We start from the raw sequence: 9555 nt of genomic DNA on the forward strand, positions 1-9555 counted from the left end.
TTTCTAAACTCTATATTTTGTTCCCATTTCAGAAATACATAGGTGTCTTTCATACCGATTTTTCCATGTACACGTTTTTACAGAATAATTACTATATACCCGGTACATAATAAAAAACCATTGCAAGTTACTGCTGAGTTTTTGGCTCTGGGTTCGTCGGGTTCTTGGTGAACCTACAAGTCCTATATATCCCCACAACCAGTAATGTCCAGCGGATGGAACTGTATATTGCTTTCAAAGAGCTGTCATGATTAGAAGAAGTTACAGGTGAAAACGTTGACACAAAAGATTGTTTTTTTCAACTAATTTTCAATTTATCCTATATTTAACTGTTTGTTTCTATAAAAAAACCTTGATGGATCTACACAAATGACCCCTTGCTGAATTCAGAATTTTGTCTTCTCGAAAATGTATAGCTTTCCATGATCCATTATTGCTTCTGTACCCATTTCTGCCATTAACTGGAAGGAGGTCAAAAGCACAAAAAATAGCAAAAATAGGCTATGTCCCAGAAAAATGCCAAAACTGTGTAAAAAATGTTGGGCTTCTGACAAAAGTCTGGTATCCCCGAAAAGCTGGGAAAATGGTGATTTCAACCCCACTAACCCTTTTTTGATAACATTTGCAGGGAAAAACCCAGATGCTTTCATTTGCAGACCATTTTTCCCCCAAAAAAAAAATGTTGCTGTATTTTGGCTCATTTCTGTGACCCCTCTAGGAGAATCCACAAACCCTGAGTACCTTTAGAATCCCCATGATGTTGGAAGAAAATGACGCAAATTTGGCGTGGATACCTTATGTGGTCAAAAGGTTACAGGGGCCTCATCGCGCACTACCCCAAATAGCCAAAAAAAGGCTTGGCACAGGAGGGGGAAAAGGCCTGGCAGCGAAGGGGTTAACTAGGATCCATTGGAGGGCAAGTCTGATGCCAGCAGCCGCGGTAATTCCAGCTCCTGTCCCAGCCCCTGCCTCCCGGCGCACCCTTGATGCTCTTGACTGAGTGTCCTGGGGGTCAGAAGCGTTTACTTTGAAAAATTTGAGTGTTCAAAGCAGGCCGGTCGCCTGAATACTTCAGCTAGGAATAATGGAATAGGACTCCGGTTCTATTTTGTTGATTTTCGGAACTGGGGCCATGATTAAGAGGGACAGCTGGGGGCATTCGTATTGTGCCGCTAGAGGTGAAATTCTAGGACCGGTGCAAGATGAACCAAAGCGAAAGCATTTGCCAAGAATGTTTTCATTAATCAAGAACAAAAGTCGGAGGTTCGAAGACTATCAGATACCGTCGTAGTTCCGACCATAAACGATGCCGACTAGCGATCCAGCGGCGTTATTCCCATGACCCGCCGAGCAGCTTCCAGGAGACCCAGGTCTTTGGGTTCCAGGGGGAGTATGGTTGCAAAGCTGAAACTTAAATGAATTGACGGAAGGGCACCACCAGGACTCAACGCGGGAAACCTCACCCGGCCCGGACACGCACAGTATTGACAGATTGATAGCTCTTTCTCGATTCTGTGGGTGGTGGTGCAGGGCCGTTCTTAGTTGGTGGAGCGATTTGTCTGGTTAATTCCGATAACGAATGAGACTCCTCCATGCTAACTAGTTACGCGACCCCCAGCGGTTGGCGTCCAACTTCTTAGAGGGACAAGTGTCGTTCTGCCACACGAGATCGAGCAATAACAGGTCTGTGATGCCCTTAGAGGTCCGGGGCTGCACGTGCACTACACTGAACGGATCAGCGTGTGTCTACCCTTCGCCGACCGGTGCGGGTAACCCGCTGAACCCAGTTCGTGATAGGAATTGGGGATTGCAATTATTTCCCATGAACGAGGAATTCCCAGCAAGTGCGTGTCATAAGCTCTTGTTGATTAAGTCCCTGCCCTTTGTACACACCGCCCGTCGCTACTACCGATTGGATGGTTTAGTGAGGTCCTCGGATCGGCCCCGCCGGGGTCGGCAACGGCCCTGGTGGAGCACCAAGAAGACAATCAAACTTAACTATCTAGAGGAAGTAAGTCGTAACAAGGTTTCTGTAGGTGAACCTACGGAAGGATCATTAATGGCGGAGCAGCCCAAGCGACCGATGGCGCCAGCCCGAAGCCCTTGGCTGCCTCCTGCAAGCACACACCGTAGTCACAGGGCCTGACCCTGCCCTGGCGCGCCCAGGCTGGCGGACCGGTCGGTGGCCGCATGGGGTGCTCTGGCGAGGACCGGGCCTTCGGTGGGCCTCTTCCACTGGGGTGGACCCGACTGGCATGCAAGGGACCGGGGACAGGGGGCGGCCCCTGTCCCTCTCTGGGAGGGTTACAACGGTAAGCCCTCCCGAGATGGAACCCAAGCTCACCCGGCATGACCTCCGAGGTGGGGGAAACGAATGGCAGTGCATCATCGGGATGGTAACACCCCCCTTCGAAAGGCCCTGCAGCCGGCAAGGCTCTCTGGCGCCCACTGTCCCAGCTTCACTGGGATTCGGGCGACCGAAGAGTGGCCCTTCTTGTGAGGCAGGGTGGGCCTGGAAGAGAAGGGGCTGAGGGCCTGCTCCTCTCGATGGGAGGCGTGCGGGATGGGGAGCTACCTGGCTCTTCCCTTCCGGCGCCTCCGACCCGGGCAAGGGTGGGGTGGGCTGAAAAAAGCCAGCCCGCCGGCATGGCTCGGGCCGCCTGGCGACGGACGGCTGATGTGCAGGAGGAGCGACCCTCCCTCATTGCCAGGTACCTAGTTCGACCTAGTCCCATGCGGCCGGGCTGAGGGGTTTGAAGACTCACGTGATCCCTCCTGGTTACTCCGAGAGGGACCGGTGGCTGCAGGGCTGCCTGCTCCTGTTGCTCGGGGAGCCCCTTCCCTCGCCCGCAGGTGGGTGGAGGGGGGACTCCCAGGTCGAGCACCTGGTAATGTTTGTTTCTCCCAACAGTGCAGTCTGACTCCCAGAGGGGAAGCCTTGAACGGGGCGCCCAGGCCGTCTCGTGGGCGGTGGACGGACGGCGTCGCCTTCCTCCCGCCTCTCCTGCGCCCGCAGGTAGGTGAATGTTTTCAAAAAATTGCCTGTGACTCTTGAGGGTGGATCACTCGGCTCGCGTGTTGATGACGAACGCAGCTAGCTGCGAGAATTAGTGTAAATTGCAGGACACATTTATCATCGACACTTCGAATGCACCTTGCGGCCCCGGGTTCCTCCCGGGGCTATGCCTGTCTGAGGGTCGCCCGATCGCCAATCACCCCGGGGCTTCCCCAGGATGCGGCTGCGGCCGTTGCAGGCTTAGTTCTGCTTCCCCTTCGTCCCCCACAAGGTCAGACCCCCCCCAGATCGCCCGTGGCAGGGTCCCTTGCTGGGTCCTGCCATGGAGGTACACCGCCGGTGCGCCTGGCCCCCGAGAAGGGGCCTGGCTACCGGTCTGCCCCAGGCCCGTCCCGGGGCGCCTGGCTGCGTGCCGTGCATGGCTGTCTGTGGTGTCACACCGGCTGCCCGTGCGCACGCGCCTCAGGCGCCACCTCCTCAGCCGGCTTCCCGGGGAGGGCTAACCCCCTCCAGATCTGATCTGGGGAAAGAGGGCACGCGCGCGCGCTGCTGGGACGCTAGGCCCCTGCTCCGGCAGGGGCCTGGCCTCCCCGGCAGGCTCACTCCGCTCCGGCGGAGGGTGTTACAGCCCCCCTGAAAGCAGCTTCGCCGTGTCTGCGGGGCTGAGGGAGATTAGACCACCTCCGCGCCCTCTGCCGAGCACCCCTTCCCGGCTGCCTCTCGGGGTGCGCCGGGGCGGTTGAAGGGGGGACGGGGCCCCCTGCGCGACTGTCGACTGGGTCGGACTGTTCTCAGTGTGCCCTAACCGCATCGCCGGGCGGGGAGGCCCACGCTGGGCGCCAGGGGTCTGTGGCGATGTCGGTTACCCACGCGACCCGTCTTGAAACATGGACCAAGGAGTCTAACACTGGGTATAGGGGCGAAAGACTAATCCAACCATCTAGTAGCTGGTTCCCTCTGAAGTTTTCCTCAGGATAGCTGGCGCTCGGAGCCCCCAGTTTTATCTGGTAAAGCGAATGATTAGAGGTCTTTGGGCCGAAACGATCTCAACCTATTTTCAAACTTTAAATGGGTAAAAGCCCGGCTCACTGGCGTGGAGCTGGGCATGGAATGTAAGTGCCTATTGGGCCACTTTTGGTAAGCAGAACTGGCGCTGCGGGATGAACCGAATGCCGGGTTAAGGCGGCCGATGCTGACGCTCATCAGACCCCAGAAAAGGTGTTGGTTGATATAGACAGCAGGATGGTGGCCATTGAAGTCGAAATCCTCTAAGGAGTGTGTAACAACTCACCTGCCAAATCAACTAGTCCTGAAAATGGATGGCGCTGGAGCGTTGGGCCCATACCCGGCCGTCGACGCCGCTGAGAGCCGCGGGGGTTAAGCCGCGACGAGTAGGAGGGCCGCTGCGGTGCGCACGGAAACCCGGGGCGAGGGTGGAGCCGCCGCAGGTGCAGATCTTGGTGGTAGTAGCAAATTTTCAAACGAGAACTTCGAAGGCCGAAGTGGAGAAGGGTTCCATGTGAACAGCAGTTGAACATGGGTCAGTCAGTCATAAGAGATGGGCGAGCGCCGTTTGGAAGGGACGGGCAATGGCCGCCGTTGCCCTCGGCCGATCGAAAGGTAGTCGGGTTCAGATCCTCGAATCCGGAGTAGCGGAGACTGGCGCCCTCGCTGCATCCATTGCGGTGACGCAAATGATCCCGGAGAAGCCGGCGGGAGCCCGAAGGAGAGATCTCTTTTCTTTGTGAAGGGCAGGGTGCCCTAGAATGGGTTCGCCCTGAGAGAGGGGCCCGAGCCTTGGAAAGCGACGCAGTTCCGGCGGTGTCCGGTGAGCTCTCGCTGGTCCTTGAAAATCCGGGGGAGATGGTGTAAATCTCGAGCTGGGCCGTACCCATATCAGCAGTAGGTCTCCAAGGTGAACAGCCTCTGGCATGTTGGAACAATGTAGGTAAGGGAAGTCGGCAAGTCCGATCCGTAACTTCAGGATAAGGATTGGCTCTAAGGGCTGGGTCGGTCGGGCTGGGGCACGAAGCGGGGCTGGGAGCGTACAGCAGCTGGACGACTCTGGACGCGAGCCGGGCCCTTCCTGTGGATCATCCCAGCTGCGGTGGTCGCTTTTCCCCGTGCCCCCTCCCCGGGGGTGTGGGCCGGCGTTCTGCCTCGGCCGGCGCCTTGCAGCTGACTTAGAACTGGTGCCGACCAGGGGAATCCAACTGTTTAATTAAAACAAAGCATTGCGAAGGCCCGAGGCGGGTGTTGACGCAATGTGATTTCTGCCCAGTGCTCTGAATGAAATTCAATGAAGCGCGGGTAAACGGCGGGAGTAATTATGACTCTTTTAAAGTAGCCAAATGCCTAGTCATCTAATTAGTGACACGCATGAATGGATGAACGAGATTCCCACTGTCCCTACCAACTATCTAGCGAAACCACAGCCAAGGGAACGGGCGTGGCAGAGTCAGCGGGGGAAAGAAGTCCCGTTGAGCTTGACTCTAGTCTGGCACCGTGAAGAGACATGAGAGGTGTAGGATAAGTGGGAGGCCCTCGGGCCGCCGGTGAAATACCACTACTCTTATCGTTTTTTCACTTACCCGGTGAGGCGGGGGGCGAGCCCCGTGGGGCTCTCGCTTCTGGCTCCAAGCGCCCTGCGCCCACCGGGCGCGACCCGCTCTGGGGACAGTGGCAGGTGATTGGGGTGGTACACCTGTCAAACAATAATGCAGGTGTCCTAAGGCGAGCTCAGGGAGCACAGAAACCTCCCGCGGAGCAGAAGGGCAAAATCTTGCTTGATCTCGATTTTCAGTATGAATACAGAACGTGAAAGCGGGGCCTCACGATCCTTCTGACATTTTGAGTTTCAAGCAGGCGGTGTCAGAAAAGTTAACACAGGGATAACTGTCTTGTGGCGGCCAAGCGTTCATAGCGACGTCACTTTTTGATCCTTCGATGTCGGCTCTTCCTATCATTGTGAAGCAGAATTCACCAAGCGTTGGATTGTTCACCCACTAATAGGGAACGGGAGGTGGGTTTAGACCGTCGTGAGACAGGTTAGTTTTACCCTACAGATGATGTGTTGTTGCAATAGTAATCCTGATCAGTACGAGAGGAACTGCAGGTTCAGACATTTGGTGTATATGCTTGGCTGAGGAGCCAATGGGGCGAAGCTACCATCTGTGGGATTCTGACTGAACGCCTCTAAGTCAGAATCCCCCCTAAACCGTAAAGATACCGCAGTGACGTGGAGCCTCGGTTAGCCTGGGATAGCCGGCCTCTTTCGGGGGGGCGGTGCGTAGAGCCACTCGCTTGGGGACCGGAGCTCGGACGGAAGGAGGCCGCCTCCATTGCCCTTAGTGTAACACATGTTCGTGGGGCACCCGGTGCTAAATCATTCGTAGACGACCTACTTCTGGGTCAGGTTTTCGTAAGTAGCAGAGCAGCTACCTCGCTGCGATCTATTGAAAGTCATCCACTGAGCCAAGCTTTTGTCTCTCCGTGCGTGGGCACCTGTGGACGCCCTCCTCCACCATACCCAGGGGTGGGTCCCTCTGCCGCCGGGCCGGTTGGAGGGACGCGGAGGGGGTAACGTGGGCCCGCAGGAGGCTGCCTCCACCACGCGCCCTCCGGCATGGGGGCCTTCCCCTCCCGTCCCTGCCCCCCTGGGGTGCGGGGATGGGGGCCACCATCCCTCCTTGCGGGTCGGCAGGGTGACCAGATGGCCTGGGCCGGCCGGATCTCCTTCCCGCGGCTTCTGCACAAGTCGAGCTGGGAGGCGAGCCGGAGAAGGAGCCTCCCGAGCAGCTGCCTCGGAGCGCCTGGCCGCCGTTGCCGGACTGCAAGGGCGACTGGGTACCGCACCCTCCCAGGCCATCTGGGTGCTGGGTCGTCCCGGGCCATCTGGTCGCCTGGCTGCGCGACCAGATGGCCCTGCGGGACGTGCCACCAGATGGCTGGCCTACCGGCCGGCCAGGCTACCTCCAACTTTTATCCTTCCCCAGAGTTCTGTAGTCGAGAAAAATGTGCTCCCCGGGCAGGCTGTCGGGGAGAGGACGTGGCCTGGGCTTAACCCTCCTAGGTTCAAGCTGAGTGTCCTGGTGCTGGGGACCGGGGCATCCCCTGGGGCCTGGGGAGGCTCTCCCCAGTCTGGCTAAGGTTCGGAAGCTGGGACCGGACCCGTGGCTCGTGCTCCGTCCGGCAGGCCCCGGGGTGCGGGATCCCCCCCCCCGTCCTGCCAGCCAGCTGAGGGTCCAGGCGCTGGGGACTGGGGTCCACCGGGGCTCTGGGAGGCTCTCCCCAGCCTGGCTAGGGTTCGGAAGCTGGGACAGGGCCTGGGGCTCGAGCTCCGTCTGGTGGGCCCCCGGGTACTGGAGCCCCCCTGTCCTGCAAGCCAGCCAAGGGTCCGGGTGCTTGGGACGGGGGTCCACCGGGGCCCGGGGAGGCTCTCCCCAGCCTGGCTAGGGTTCAGATGCTGGGACAGGGCCTGGGGTTTGAGCTCTGTCTGGTGGGCCCCGGGGTGCAGGAGCCCCCCGTCCTGCAAGCCAGCCAAGGGTCCGGGAGCTGGGACCCGGGGTCCACCGAGGCGGCTCTCCCCAGCCTGGCTAGGGTTCTGAAGCTGGGTCCGGGCCTGGGGCTTGAGCTTCATCCGGCAGGCCCCAGGGTGTGGGGCCCTGTCCTGCAAGCCATCAGAGGGTCTGGGTGCTGATTACGGGGGTTCATCCGGGCCCGGGAGGCTTTCCCAAGCCTGGCTAGGGTTCTGAAGCTGGGTCCGGGCCTGGGGCTTGAGCTCCATCTGGCAGGCCCCGGGGTGCGGGAGCCTCCGTCCTGCAAGCCATCAGAGGGTCCGGGTACTGGGGTCCACTGGGGCCCGGGGAGGCTCTCCCCAGCCTGGCTAGGGTTCAGAAGCTGTGACCAGGATCGGGCCGGGGCTCGTGCTCTGTCCCAGGTTGCGGGAGCCCCCTGTCCTGCAAGCCAGCCGAGGTTCTGAGTGCTGGGGACGGGGGTCCACCGGGGAGGATCTCCCCAGCCTGGCTAGGGTTCGGAAGCTAAGACCGGGCCCGGGGCTTGTGCTCTGTCCGGCGAGCCCCGGGGTGCGGGAGCCTCCCGTCCTGCAAGCCAGCCGAGGGTCCGGGCGCTAGGGACGGGGGTCCACCGGGGCCCGGGAAGGCGCTCCCCAGCCTGGATAGGGTTCTGAAGCTGGGTCCAGGCCTGGGGCTTGAGCTCCATCCGGCAGGCCCCGGGGTGCGGGATCCCCGCATCCTGCAAGCCAGCCGATGGTCGGGGGGGTCCCATCGGTGCCCGGGAAGGCTCCACCCGGCCTGGCTAGCGTTTGGAAGCTGTGACCGGGCCCGGGGCTCATGCTCCGACCCAGGTTGCGGGAGCCCCCCCGTCCTGCAAGACAGCAGAGGGTCCGAGTGCTGGGGACAGGGGTCCACCGGGGCCCGGTGAGGCTGTCCCCGGCCTGGCTAGGGTTCGGAAACTGGGACCGGGGCTCATGCTGCATCCCAGGGTGCGGGAGCCCCCCGTCCTGGAAGCCAGCCAAGGGTCCGGGCGCTGGTGACGGGGGTCCACCGGGGCCTGGGGAGGCTCTCCCCGGCCTGGCTAAGGATCGGAAGCTGGGACCGGACCCGTGGCTCGTGCTCCGTCCGACGGGCCCCGCGGTGCGGGATCCCCCCGTCCTGCCAGCCAGCTGAGGGTCCGGGCGCTGGGGACAGGGGTCTCCCCGGCCTCTCCCCGGCCTGGCTGCTTTCAGAAGCAGGGACCGGGCCGGGGTGGCTGGCTCTATCCGCTACGCTAGGGTAGCAGAGGTTTCTGCCCACCCCTAGTCTATACTCAAGAGCTCATCTCATAATTTCCAGCAGGCTAGGCTTTAGCACCAGAACCAGGATTCCATGCAGATTATAATAGCAGTTTAAGATTAAGGAGGTACCTGTTACCCTACCTGAGCCTTGACATTGCGCACAAGGAAGACAGGCACTGAAAGCTTCATCCGGGCTTGAGCCTGAAGCCTGGCTGTGGCTCAGCTTGAGGTCCTGTTGGAAATTCGAGCCCATAATGAGCTGAACTATTATGTACCTTCTGCGTGCCACCCTCAATCTCATCAGGATGTGGCATTAAAGCGAGAGCTTCCAACTTTGAAACTCTGAAACTGAACAAGCTAGGTTTGAGTCATGGCGTTGGCTCAACATCCTGTAATTCTGGGCAAATCTCAAGTGCCTTAAAGAAATGAATCTGACCTTGTGTAATGTAACTGGTGTTCAGCGCTTCAATATCTCCAGGTCGAGTTCACACTATATAAAAATCGCAGAAAACCTGGGAGGTAAAAACAAAGCATTAACATAAGAAGGAGAGACAAATAGCCACTCAGCGGCTGATTTGTACAAAGCGAAAACATCAAATCTGGATAAATTGCAGCATCTCCACTTAAATTGTGTGAGCTTGGGCAAATATTTTATTACACCAAAATTCGATTTTCTTCATATTTGCGCATAAAAGCACATTCAAATACATGTATCAGAAAAACAACTATACAAAACCTATTGGGA

At 58.7% G+C, this 9555-nt stretch overlaps 1 non-coding gene and 3 pseudogenes across 1 annotated transcript; all 4 read left to right on the forward strand.

Moving 5' to 3' along the window:
- Window positions 1–791: 791 nt before the first annotated feature.
- On the forward strand, window positions 792–2059 carry LOC146871449 (18S ribosomal RNA; annotated as a pseudogene).
- A 987-nt stretch (window positions 2060–3046) lies between these two features.
- LOC146871450 (5.8S ribosomal RNA) lies at window positions 3047–3200 on the forward strand. Its single transcript, XR_014959909.1, has one exon. It is a non-coding gene; the product is annotated as a 5.8S ribosomal RNA (ribosomal RNA).
- A 707-nt stretch (window positions 3201–3907) lies between these two features.
- LOC146871451 (28S ribosomal RNA) lies at window positions 3908–4948 on the forward strand (annotated as a pseudogene).
- A 3-nt stretch (window positions 4949–4951) lies between these two features.
- On the forward strand, window positions 4952–6500 carry LOC146871452 (28S ribosomal RNA; annotated as a pseudogene).
- Window positions 6501–9555: the final 3055 nt, after the last annotated feature.

The sequence above is a fragment of the Triturus cristatus genome, chromosome 1_1 (genome assembly GCF_964204655.1).
Source record: "Triturus cristatus chromosome 1_1, aTriCri1.1, whole genome shotgun sequence".
NCBI lineage: Eukaryota > Metazoa > Chordata > Amphibia > Caudata > Salamandridae > Triturus > Triturus cristatus.